The sequence below is a fragment of the Dendrobates tinctorius genome, unplaced genomic scaffold, assembly GCF_039654945.1.
Source record: "Dendrobates tinctorius isolate UK_male_01 unplaced genomic scaffold, ASM3965494v1 ptg000070l, whole genome shotgun sequence".
NCBI classification, from domain to species: Eukaryota; Metazoa; Chordata; class Amphibia; order Anura; family Dendrobatidae; genus Dendrobates; species Dendrobates tinctorius.
Genome location: NW_027361738.1, coordinates 73,232,754 through 73,246,801, shown reverse-complemented (window position 1 = coordinate 73,246,801; position 14,048 = coordinate 73,232,754). Strand labels below are relative to the sequence as shown.

General features: G+C 40.5%; 1 long non-coding RNA gene across 1 annotated transcript in view; it reads left to right on the top strand.

The window, feature by feature from the left end:
• The first annotated feature begins 1,132 nt into the window (after window positions 1-1,132).
• LOC141095958 (uncharacterized) overlaps window positions 1,133-14,048 on the top strand; it is a 29,421-nt gene continuing 16,505 nt past the window's right edge. Inside the window, exon 1 of the long non-coding RNA XR_012233522.1 lies at window positions 1,133-1,634. This is a non-coding gene — a long non-coding RNA (uncharacterized lncRNA). The remainder of the gene's footprint in view (window positions 1,635-14,048) is intronic.

Genomic DNA, 14,048 nt, shown 5'->3' with positions numbered 1-14,048 from the left:
ATGCTGGTGATTTTTTCCTGCCTCCTGAGGTCAATAGTTTCCAGCTCAGTTCCTGCCTTCTCAAGCTAAGTTGCCTTTGCTAATGTTCACATTTGATTTGGTTTGGTCTATTCAGTTTTTTGTGTGGTCAGCCAGCTCCGGCTGGGGCTGTGCTGAATTTCCACTCTTATGTCACTGTATGTGCCAGTTTGCTTTTTGTCCCTTATTAGATTTGCCTCTTTTTGCTCTGTTCTCAGAACATGCTAGAGTGCTGATATAGTGGGAGAAGTCTAGTGACTTCAGGGTATTTTTTGCTATCAGAAGTGTTGGACATTTTTGCAGGGTTTTTTGGCATGATTGCAGACAGTATCTTTCCTTTCCTTTCTAGCTAGTGTGGGCCCCATCGTTTGCTCAGCCTATTTTCCTACCTGTGTTCGTGTTTTCATCTTGTTTCACCGTCAATACATGTGTGGGGGCTGTCTATTCCTTTGGGGTCTGCTCTGGGGCAGTTTTAGATTTTCCCTTTTCTTGCTTTAGGTTTGTTTAGTCCTCCGGCTGTGACGAGGCGTCTAGAATCATCGTAGGTACGCTCCACGGCTGCTGTTAGTTGTGTGGTTAGGATCAGGGGTCTGCAATCCACGTAGTTACCAACCTCTCTGGTTTTCTGTGACTTGGCTTGGTCTTGTTTTCCTCCTCGGTGACCCATTCATAACAGGGGTGCATCAGTCCAATAGCTCATCGGCGCACCCATGACGTGATCGCCGGGCGCCGATGGGTTGTCACAACAGCGGGACACTGCTGATGACCCCCATGTCTGTCATTATGATCCCACTGTGAAAGCCAGCCCATGGCTGGTGTCCTTTATATATTGTGATTTCAGCTACGCATAGCAGTGCTGATGTATTGCAATGTACAGCACAAGCAATTGGATGATCACAGTGTCAAGTCCCCTAAGGGGATTATTAAATACAGTGAAAAGTTAAAAAAAAAAAGTTTTGAAAAATATGAAAAAAAAACATAAAAGTTCAAATCTTTTGCTTCAATAAAAAAAAAATAAAAAAAAATAGAAAACACATATTTGGTATCACTGCGTACGTAAAAATCTGATCTTTGAAAATATGAACTTTATTAATCTGATAAGTAAACATCCAAAGCGAAAAAAAATAATCAAACCCCAGAATTATATTTTTGGATGCCAGAAGATTTTAATAAAATGCAATTAAAGTTGATCAAAACATAGTAACTATCATAAAATAGTATCAGTAAAAGTGTCAAGGCACAAGAAATAAGCCCTCCCACAACCCCAGTACCCCAAAAATGAAATTGTTACGAGTCTTATAAAAAGGCAACAAGAGCAAATTTCCCAATTTTTCCACCACTTAAATTGAAAAATAAGCTATACAGGATTGGTATCTCCGTAATCGTACTACCCTGCAGAATCATATTGCCAGGACAGTTTAGCCATATAGTGAACGTGGTAAATGAAAAATTTTTTTTTTGCTGTTTCAACACGCTTTTTTTTTTCTTTTTTTCAGTACACTATGTAGTAGAATGAATGGTGCCATTTATAAGTACAACTCGTCCTGCAAAAAGCAAGCCATCATATGGCAATATTCATGGAGTAATAAAAAAAAGTTATGGCAACTTGAAAGAAGGTAAGGAAAAAACAAAAATGAAAAAAAAAATGTAAAATGGCCATGGCATGAGTAGATTTTTACTTTTTTAATATAATAAAAAAATATATATTTTTCCAAAACATGGATGCACATGCTCCAAGTCAGGAAAAAACCCTCTGCTATAATAAATGGTGCTTAATGTTAATTATTTCATGCAGACCTAAATATGTGATCATCGCCGTCGTTACCTGGAGACTTTATTCTGTGGAGAACATTTAACAAAGTGGATTTCAATTAAGTGTCTCGGTTATCCAATTTTTTATCAAGATGAACTCATAGATCATCCTTTGTCACAACACAACGGAAATTGTATATATTTGGAATCCACAGAAGTGTAGGATCTAGTGCGATCGGAAACTCCTAGAACAGCTTGTAATTCCTAAAATTGTGCACTTGACGTCTTTTTTCAGTCGTCGTTAAACCAATTTTGGCAGCCAGTGTGCTCAATTTGCAAACTATTGAAAGATTTGTGACTAATCTAAAAATCATGAAAAGGAAGTAGGACGAAAACGTATTGATGAGTTCATTAACTACTATCCATGTGATAGATCATCATTATCAGGTCGGGGCAGGTCCGACCCCTGGCACCTCCACTGATCGGCGGCCTGACGTAAACAGTATATGGAGCCGGGACCGAACAGCTCCATAAATTGTTTAGTAGCCGTTCTGGTCAACTGTAGCTCTGCTCTTATTTACTTGAATAGGAGTTGGGCTGCAGGATCAGGGAATTTTTGTTAGCAGCTTGCCAAATCCTAACAGTGTGTAATATAGACAGTGATAGGATTCAGCTCCGATTACCGGATACATTTTACATACATAGGGGTCATGCACCGACTAGATTCTCATCCACTTGTCTCAATGTTCTATTAGGCCTCTTTTAGATGTCCATGTTTCCTGTACCTGTTGTAGCCATTTTTTACTGCACGTACCCATTATAACTGATGGGGCAGTTCACATGTCCTTGTTTTTTCAGTGACCGTGTATCCGTACAGAACACACGGAGACATGTTTTCTTTTTCCAGCAGCACTGATGACAGGGGCCAAAACAAGTCTATGGGTCCGTGAAAAACTTGTCAGCACGTGGATGTCATCTGTGTTCAATCCGTGTGCCATCTGTGTACAATCCGTGTGCCATCAGTGTACAATCCGTGTGCCATCTGTATACAATCCGTGTGCCATCTGGATAAAATCCGTGTGCCATCTGTGTACAATCCGTGTGCCATCTATGTACAATCCGTGTTCCATCTGTATACAATCCGTGTGCCATCTGTATACAATCCGTGTGCCATCTGTGTACAATCCGTGTGCCATCTGTGTACAATCCGTGTGCCATCTGTGTACAATCCGTGTTCCATCTGTATACAATCCGTGTGCCATCTGTATACAATCCGTGTGCCATCTGTGTACAATCCGTGTGCCATCTGTATACAATCCGTGTGCCATCTGTGTACAATCCGTGTGCCATCTGTATACAATCCGTGTGCCATCTATGTACAATCCGTGTTCCATCTATGTACAATCCGTGTGCCATCTGTATACAATCCGTGTGCCATCTGTATACAATCCGTGTGCCATCTGTGTACAATCCGTGTGCCATCTGTGTACAATCCGTGTGCCATCTGTGTACAATCCGTGTGCCATCTGTATACAATCCGTGTGCCATCTGTGTACAATCCGTGTGCCATCTATGTACAATCCGTGTTCCATCTGTATACAATCCGTGTGCCATCTGTATACAATCCGTGTGCCATCTGTGTACAATCCGTGTGCCATCTATGTACAATCCGTGTTCCATCTGTATACAATCCGTGTGCCATCTGTATACAATCCGTGTGCCATCTATGTACAATCCGTGTGCCATCTGTGTACAATCCGTGTGCCATCTGTGTACAATCCGTGTGCCATCTGTGTACAATCCGTGTGCCATCTGTATACAATCCGTGTGCCATCTATGTACAATCCGTGTTCCATCTATGTACAATCCGTGTGCCATCTGTATACAATCCGTGTGTCATCAGTGTACAATCCGTGTGCCATCTGTGTACAATCCGTGTGCCATCTGTGTACAATCCGTGTGCCATCTGTGTACAATCCGTGTGCCATCTGTGTACAATCCGTGTGCCATCTGTGTACAATCCGTGTTCCATCTATGTACAATCCGTGTGCCATCTATGTACAATCCGTGTTTCATCTATGTACAATCCGTGTGCCATCTGTGTACAATCCGTGTTCCATCTATGTACAATCCGTGTGCCATCTATGTACAATCCGTGTGCCATCTATGTACAATCCGTGTGCCATCTGTGTACAATCTGTGTGCCATCTATGTACAATCCGTGTTTCATCTATGTACAATCCGTGTGCCATCTGTGTACAATCCGTGTTCCATCTATGTACAATCCGTGTGCCATCTGTGTACAATCCGTGTTCCATCTATGTACAATCCGTGTGCCATCTATGTACAATCCGTGTTTCATCTATGTACAATCCGTGTGCCATCTGTGTACAATCCGTGTTCCATCTATGTACAATCCGTGTGCCATCTATGTACAATCCGTGTTCCATCTATGTACAATCCGTGTGCCATCTGTGTACAATCTGTGTTTCATCTATGTACAATCCGTGTGCCATCTATGTACAATCCGTGTTTCATCTATGTACAATCCGTGTGCCATCTATGTACAATCCGTGTTCCATCTATGTACAATCCGTGTGCCATCTATGTACAATCCGTGTTCCATCTATGTACAATCCGTGTGCCATCTATGTACAATCCGTGTTCCATCTATGTACAATCCGTGTGCCATCTATGTACAATCCGTGTGCCATCTATGTACAATCCGTGTGCCATCTGTGTACAATCCGTGTGCCATCTATGTACAATCCGTGTGCCATCTGTGTACAATCCGTGTGCCATCTATGTACAATCCGTGTGCCATCTATGTACAATCCGTGTTCCATCTATGTACAATCCGTGTGCCATCTATGTACAATCCGTGTTCCATCTATGTACAATCCGTGTGCCATCTGTGTACAATCTGTGTGCCATCTATGTACAATCCGTGTTTCATCTATGTACAATCCGTGTGCCATCTATGTACAATCCGTGTTCCATCTATGTACAATCCGTGTGCCATCTATGTACAATCCGTGTTCCATCTATGTACAATCCGTGTGCCATCTATGTACAATCCGTGTTCCATCTATGTACAATCCGTGTGCCATCTATGTACAATCCGTGTGCCATCTATGTACAATCCGTGTGCCATCTGTGTACAATCCGTGTGCCATCTATGTACAATCCGTGTGCCATCTGTATACAATCCGTGTGCCATCTATGTACAATCCGTGTGCCATCTGTATACAATCCGTGTGCCATCTGTGTACAATCCGTGTGCCTTCCAACTTTATCTTTGAAAAACATAGGATAAGTTTTGTAATTTATCTCTTTCTTGATCCATCCGCGAAAAACACAAATGATAAAAATTCAATCATGGATGACACACTGATGGTAAAAATGGACACATTGATGACACCGGTACCATTTTTTCCACGTACATGTTAAAACAAGGACGTGTGAATGAAGCCTTAAGAGCAGATGAGAAACTAGTTGGTACATGATTTCCAAGTATGCAAATCGCATACAGAAGGTCAAATGATGACCAATGAAACTGGAAAGTGGATCTGAATCCTAACAGTGTGAATATTATACACTGTCAGAATTTGGTAAGCTGCAATGCGTGCTGAAAATTCCACCAACGTTGGACAACAAAATGGTTTTCAATTGTGGATACATTAATGGGTGTATTCCTATCTCAATTATTTGTGGCAAATCCTTGAGTTAAGCAAATAAATGTCTGATAGATGATGATCGCAGCTCTTGGAGTCATCACCTACTAAGAGAAAGGGGTCCTGGTTTCCACCATGGGGTACGGAAGGGAGGGTGTTGGTGCATTTGCATCTCTATCCATTGAGTTCCTAAAATTCCTGAACACTTTTTTTCAGCCCTAAATGTCTAAAACAGAAATACCCCATATTATACTCAAATTATTTTATTGATATAAATTGGGATCTGCTTTTTTGCCCAGTGCACTTATGGTGAGATTGTAAAAAGTAAGTGTAAGCTTTGCGTTGTGCGCATCACCGACAGATGTGTTATCGTTATTCCGAAATGTCTGTGTTATACATGTAAATGAGTCACTGAAAGAACATTTGCAAAACATTTAATCCTGATGGATTTACTTTCTACACAAGGTGCTCTCATCTTTGTTTGACAACTATTTAACCGGAGCAGTAATGGTCGACTCTTCTGAATATCCGTTCCATTCCTGATAAATAATGCAGATTTGTTCCAAATATTGTCATCAGGGATCCTCATATTGGCAATATCTGCTTTTTTTTCTAATATGCACTTTTAAATGTTTTAATACATTTTTGTCATGTTACCGCATTAAAAAGTAATAAGAATATATTACTGTAGATATTGTGGCATTAGAAGAAGAAGCAAATATCCACATGACAGTCATATATTTATTTCGTAGGCTTTCGGAATTTATAGTGTTCTGTCGACATAGACATTCGGTTATTAGAGATTTTTATTGCATTATTATATAAACTTTCCAATTGTTTGACTAGTTCCAATAAGTTAAAGAGGAAGATTTCCCTAATCTCAGCTACAAACTGCGGGCTGCAATATCCCCCATACTCAGTGCACAGCGACATGAGAATATCCTGCATGGAGGACGTCGTACAGCAGTACTGAGCAGTGTAGCTGTGGCCTCATCCCTCAGTGTAGAGATGTCAGAGGAATGATTTTACTGTGAAATTGATTTGTGGAAGAAAAATAAGGGCTTTAAATGTTGTAATTGAATTAAAATTAAATATTAATAGTTAAAAAATAGATAAAGCTATATTACATGCTGACATTTAGCTTTCAGGATGCAGAGGGGGTTTTTTTTGCTTTTTTTTTTTTTAGCTTTACTGCACTAATAGAGCTAGAACCTTTTTATGACTTGCATTTTTAGGGGTTGAGATTTTACACAAATTTTGTGTCCATAAATTTTTTTTTGCAGAGTTTTTTAATTATTTTTCTGAACTTTCACTTACATTTTTAACTTTTGTACCGGTTGTAAATATTAAGGAGTAAGCCGTGAAAACTATGGATTGCACTCATATAAAACCATTGGACATTGAAATGAGGCCTTAAGAATACTGTAAGGTGCATGAAGTTCTCCCTGCTTACCCTATTCCCTTGCTGACACGTTTCTAACTTCCAAGCTGACTCGCAGGCTGGTTGCTTTTACTTCACATTTATTCATCTTAGAGACCAGGAGATCGAATTAACCAGTCATAGAATCATAGAATTGGAAGGGACCTCCTTGGCCATCTGGTCCAACCCCCTGCTCAAAGCAGGATTCGCTAAATCATCCCAGACAGATATCTGTCCAGCCTCTGTTTGAAGACTTCTATTGAAGGAGAACTCACCACTTCTCGTGGCAGCCTGTTCCACTCATTGATCACTCTAACTGTCAAAAAGTTTTTTCTAATGTCTAATCTGTGTCCTCCTCCCAGTTTCATCCCATTGCTTCTAGTCTTTCCTTGTGCAAATGAGAATAAAGTTGATCCTTCTGCAATGTGACAGCCCTTGAGATATTTGTAGACAGTTATTAAGTCTCCTCTCGGTCTTCTCTTTTGCAAGCTAAACATTCCCAAATCCTACAACCTTTCCTCATAAGACAGGGTTTGCAGACCAGTCACCATTCTGGTCGCTCTTTTCTGAACTTGCTCCAGTTTGTTGATGTCTTTTTTAAAATGTGGTGCCCAAAACTGGACACAGTATTCCAGATGTGGTCTGACCAAAGAGGAGTAGAGGGAAATAATGACTTCATGTGATCTAGACTGTATGCTTCTGTTAATACATCCTAGAATTGCATTTGCCTTTTTTGCTGCTGCATCACACTATTGACTCATATTCAGTCTGTGATCTATTAGTATACCCAAGTCTTTTTCACATGTGCTGTTGCTTAGCCCTATTCCTCCCATTCTGTATATGCTTTTTTCATTTTTATTGCCCAGATGTAGTACTTTGCATTTTTCCCCGTTAAAAACCATTCTGTTAGTTGCTGCCCACTGCTCCAGTTTATTTATATCTTTTTGAATCCTCTCTCTCTTTTCTAGTGTTAGCTATCCCTCCTAGCTTTGTGTCATCAGTCTAAGCATGTTTTGTAGGGCTTGTTATTGCTCCCAGGTTTATAGGTTATGCTAATAACCTTTGTCTATTTTAAATGTTTTTGATCTTTTTTTTGGTGTCTTGTATATCTCATGTAATAAAATTGATAATTTTTCTATGGTGATCCCTGCTTTTGATGTATGTCTTCTTTGTTTCTCCTGGTGATTTGTATGTAATTTTTTTTGACATACTGTGGTTGGATCCCTCCCAATTAATCTTACTATTGATGGTGCCCTCCGCATCCCTCTAATCAGTCCAAGCATTACAATTTGATCTTGGTCCGATTTATATGGCCGTCTGACTGCGGCCTTATTGTCAGGATGATTTATTTTCCACAATGCAAAAAATGTTCCATTTTTTGCTGCACTGTGTCTGGTGTAAAGACTACAACAATCTAATTAACATTCATTGTGTAGGTCTTGTCCTGTCTTTGTAACTTGGGGCTCTGGAGCTCTCGGGGAAAGTGCAACAAACCTCCGAATATTCATGACTTATTCCTTTTAAACTATCTAAACCTGCTGGCTCTTAAAGAATCATGGCTTCTACAGCCTGACACAATGTCCCCTGATGCTCTGCCTTATAATGGTCTACACTTTTGGCAGTCAAGCACGTGCATGGAAATTCGCAATATGAGTTTCACGATCCTGACCAAATTCTGAATTGTGCTTAAAGGGAATCTAGCAGCCAGTGGTGTATCTAGAGTCCGATGGCCCCGGTAAAAGATTTGGACCAGGCCCCCTTCTTCCTCATTATATATATAATATATATATATATATATATATATATATATATATATATATACAGTACAGAAGAAAAGTTTGGACACACCTTCTCATTCAAAGAGTTTTCTTTATTTTCATGACTATGAAAATTGTAGATTCACTCTGAAGGCATCAAAACTATGAATTAACACATGTGGAATTATATAATTAACAAAAAAGTGTGAAACAACTGAAAATACTGTATGTCTTATATTCTAGGTTCTTCAAAGTAGCCACCTTTTGCTTTGATTACTGCTTTGCACACTCTTGGCATTCTCTTGATGAGCTTCAAGAGGTAGTCACTGGAAATGGTTTTCACTTCACAGGTGTGCCCTGTCAGGTTTAATAAGTGGGATTTCTTGCCTTATAAATGGGGTTGGGACCATCAGTTGTGTTGTGCAGAAGTCTGGTGGATACACAGCTGATAGTCCTACTGAATAGACTGTTAGAATTTGTATTATGGCAAGAAAAAAGCAGCTAAGTAAAGAAAAATGAGTGGCCATCATTACTTTAAGAAATGAAGGTCAGTCAGTCCAAAAAATTGGGAACTTTGAAAGTGTCCCCAAGTGCAGTGGCAAAAACCATCAAGTGCTACAAAGAAACTGGCTCACATGAGGACCGCCCCAGGAAAGGAAGACCAAGAGTCACCTCTGCTGCGGAGGATAAGTTCATCCTAGTCACCAGCCTCAGAAATCGCAGGTTATCAGCAGCTCAGATTAGAGACCAGGTCAATGGCACACAGAGTTCTAGCAGCAGACACATCTCTACAACAACTGTTAAGAGGAGACTTTGTGCAGCAGGCCTTCATGGTAAAATAGCTGCTAGGAAACCACTGCTAAGGACAGGCAACAAGCAGAAGAGACTTGTTTTGGCTAAAGAACGCAAGGAATGGACATTAGATCAGTGGAAATCTGTGCTTTGGTATGAGGAGTCCAAATTTGAGATCTTTGGTTCCAACCACCGTGTCTTTATGCGATGCAGAAAAGGTGAACGGATGGACTCTACATGCCTGAAGCATGGAGGAGGAGGTGTGATGGTGTGGGAGTGCTTTGCTGGTGACACTGTTGGGGATTTATTCAAAACTGAAGGCATACTGAACCAGCATGGCAACCACAGCATCTTGCAGCGGCATGCTATTCTATCCGGTTTGCGTTTATTTGGACCATCATTTATTTTTCAACAGGACAATGACCCCAAACACACCTCCAGGCTGTGTAAGGGCTATTTGACCAAGAACGATAGTGATGGGGTGCTACGCCAGATGACCTGGCCTCCACAGTCACCAGACATGAACCCAATCGAGATGGTTTGGGGTGAGCTGGATCGCAGAGTGAAGGTAAAAGGGCCAACAAGTGCTAAGCATCTCTGGGAACTCCTTCAAGACTGTTGGAAGACCATTTCCGGTGACTACCTCTTGAAGCTCATCAAGAGAATGCCAAGAGTGTGCAAAGCAGTAATCAAAGCAAAAGATGTCTACTTTGAAGAACCTAGAATATAAGACATATTTTCAGTTGTTTCACACTTTTTTGTTAATTATATAATTCCACATGTGTTAATTCATAGTTTTGATGCCTTCAGAGTGAATCTACAATTTTCATAGTCATGAAAATAAAGAAAACTCTTTGAATGAGAATGTGTGCCCAAACTTTTGGTCTGTACTGTATATATATATATATATATATATATATACACACATAAAATGTTCTCCATCCTGGTATATATGTCCTTTGTCCAGGGCTCCATCCTTGTAATATGTCCCTTATCCTGGTCTTAAGTCCCTTTTCCTGGGCCCCATCCTCGGATATGTCCCTGTTCTGCCAAGGATGCACATTCTGTTGAAATTTCTGCTGTAGCCCGCGAGCCCCCAACCTGACAGGCCCGGTCGTGGGAGCAATCTCTGTGACCATGGTTGTTACACCTCTGCTGGCAGACCTAAATTGCATTTCAAACTAAATAAATATCCTGATACGGGACTTTGTCCCCATAAAAACATACTTTTAGTTTATTTGCAGTTTAATTTTTTGTCCTTAAAATCATGTTTATTTCAAAATGCAAATTAGGATAGCTGGTGTAACCTTTGTGTGACCTAGCACTTCATTTATTTGCATACCACTACCTCTTTCTTTTCTGATTGGCAATACTTTGTAGCAAAGTCAGCTAGGCTAGCGTTAAATCCTGACTCCTCAGGTTTTGATTAGATCACGTGGCTGGCCCTGCATATACTGTAACTAAGCTAGCTGTTCTCGTCAATCAGATCATGGAGGCTGACCAGACTGGATGTGTCTTGGTGCTGAAGAGAGAGACAGGCCAGAATTCCTCTCTGAGAAGAGTTTGCACAGGCCACTGGGGATAGCTCAGCTATATGTGAGTAGCCAGGGTTTGTTCTGTTTAGTTAGTGCCTGGACAAGGCTACAGGAAAGATGTATATCTTTGTACCGTGTTAGCCAGTAGATAGAAAAATATTCAGGATTGAGAGTCCTCAGTGGTTGATACCTTTTAATGGCTAACTGAAAAGATGGTAACACATTGCAAGCTTTCGAGACTACTCAGGTCTCTTCATCAGGCTAGACTAATACAAAATCTGAAGAGTCACATATTTATACACAATACAGCCTAGAAAAAATGCAATAGATAAGACAAGTGACGTGAAGCAGAACTATCAATATGGGAGAGGGAGAAACATAAATATAAACATTGGACCAGTTCATAGATAAGGAGTCCGGATGTTTTATGGTCCTCTGATTGGGGTCTAGTTCTGTGTTGTGATGCCCCCACACGGTTTTAAAAGGAAATTCCTTAATTGATGTAAAAAGACATAAATCCATGCGACAATTCATTCCAGCACTGAGAGTGTCAAAGTTTGTCATAAATTTGTAAATTTGGGAGTATCATTGAGAGCAGTGCGCCTGCACCGGAGTCGCGAAGGGAAGCAAAGAAGAGGACGTCATCGCTAGAAGATGGGAGGCGCCGGACCCGGACCGTCCCCCCTGGGTGAGTATAATATAACTCGTTTTTCTTATCTTTCAGGCTGCATCGGGGGCTTATCTACAGCATTACAGAATGCTGTAGATAAGCCCCTGATGGCGGTGGCCGCATCTTATATGAGAAAAAATAGGTGACAGATTCCCTAGAATAATGACTGAAGGAAGCAAAATAAGGTAATGAAGTAAGTTACAAAGATTTAAGACTTTGCAAATGCTGATCTATCAATATATAAATATATTTAGTAACTCTTTAAGAAATTTCTATCTTTTAAGTTTTCTAATTTCTAGTCTGTGAATTGGCACGAAGCTGCAAAGAGAAAACTAAGAGCGGTAAAATCTTCGTCTTTCCTCGTTATGTTTTTTTTTGCAAGTTTTATATTTTAGCTTAAATCCAGACAAGTCACAGAACACAGAAGAAAAATTGGAGCATCACACGTAGCATAGAAATGAGCACACAGGGTGACACCTTATTGTATGATAAATAGGACATCTTCACTGTGGGAGAGAATGTGCAGGAACGTGGAGCACAGATTGAGATTAATGGCAAGCAGCCCGGCATTCTTATTAATTTAGGGACCAGCTCGAGAATGACAAATGTTAAAACAATGCTCGCACTTGAACTCCGTGGCCCGGCATTACAGCGTTCAAGGAAGATGATTGTGTCTGAGTGTTTTGAACTCATAATGCGGTAAAACTTCACATTCTGGACGCGGCGTGGTGGTGGCAATAACCTTTTCATACCTCCTGCTTTGTGATTCAAAAGGATCAAATCTTACCAAAATCTGATTCCTTCTTTTATTATCGCCTTGAAAAAATATCAAAAGGTTATTCTTCCATCATACAACATTACAAATCCATTTTCTAAGAAGGATCGGAGTCAGAATTTTATATAATTACTTTAAATAAAGAGCATTGCTGAATTAGGCAAATGCGTATTTGGGACTTGGTATGTAATAATAAACCGGAAGCCAAGATATTAGCATGCATGTCATTAATAACAAAATATTGAAATATTGATATTTAAAGTACAAAAGCATATGATCTGTAGATCTGTTTGATGGCTCTCACATAGATCTCCGCCAATGGACCCAGTCATTTACGGTTCTACACTGGCCCTTATAATAATAGGTCAAATACTGGAAAACTCAATAAAATTAATGTATATGCAGATATACAGTTACCAAATACCAAGTATCACCACCATCCTGCTACTAAACAAAACTCACTATACCACGTCCGATATTACCAATCATACCACATACAAAGGACAAATCATATTTCCACTAAGGAGATATATATATCTCGTATTTTGCGGATTATAAGACGCTTCAGATTATAAGACGCACCCCAAATTTTGAGAAGAAAAATAGGAAGAAATTTTTTTTAAATAAAATGGTGGTGCTTCTTATAATCCATGCATTTTATTGCTTACCATGGGTGGTGGCTGCGGTGAAGCGGGGTCCCAGGGTCGCGGCTGGAGGAGGCAAGAGTGGAGTGTTGCTGCAGGCCGCAGGCTGGGATGAGGGGGTGTTCGGATGTGCGGCGCGCCACTGTGGGTGTTCGGTGCTGCGGGGGCTCTGCCGACATTTTGTGAAAGGTCAGAACTCCCGCAGTTACATGGCTTCCTATGTGGTGGACTCCTGGAAAATGGCTACCGGGGCGGCGCATGCGCAGATGGAGATCTCGGCACAAGATCTCAGGAGATGAGATCTCAGCGCTGAGATCTCATAATAATATACTGTAAATAGCTGGTGCCATTTTGCTGGAGGAAAATTGTTTTTATCTCCACCAAGATGGCGCCTGTACAGTAGCATTTATTGGATCACTGACAGATGCTACTGTGCCGATGCGGCCGGGCTCCATTTTGAGAAATAATTTTTTTTCTGAAGAAATTTATATCACTAAATAAAATAATTAAATGGATATTATAGATGCATTCATGCTACAGTGCAAGCGCCGCCGCTGCCTGCCCGCTGCTTGCCCGCTGAATGTTAATTTTTTTTTTCAAACCATATTAGATTCAGTATGTAAATTAGGAGGCAGGTCAGTGAGGGATCAGTGACCTGTCCGAAGCCATACAGATGAATATCTAAACAGAGCACCACATGTAGACCCCCCACAGGCTGTCCCGGGGCACGAGCATATAATTAACTGAAAACTACAAATAAAGATTAAACAACAACCACAAGACGGATTTCATCACCAGGTATCATTGTAATCAGTATAACGGCACCGACCTGACACTGTCTGTAGGTTACTGAGCACAATTCTGCTGACAGGTTCCCTTTAAATTAAAAAAAAAACCTATACAAGTTTGGTATCGCCGTAATCGAATTTACGGCAAAATCAAATTTGAAAAATGGACAATCACTCGCTCAGGAAGGGGTAAAGTTAAATTTAGGGTAATTGCGGTTACTGG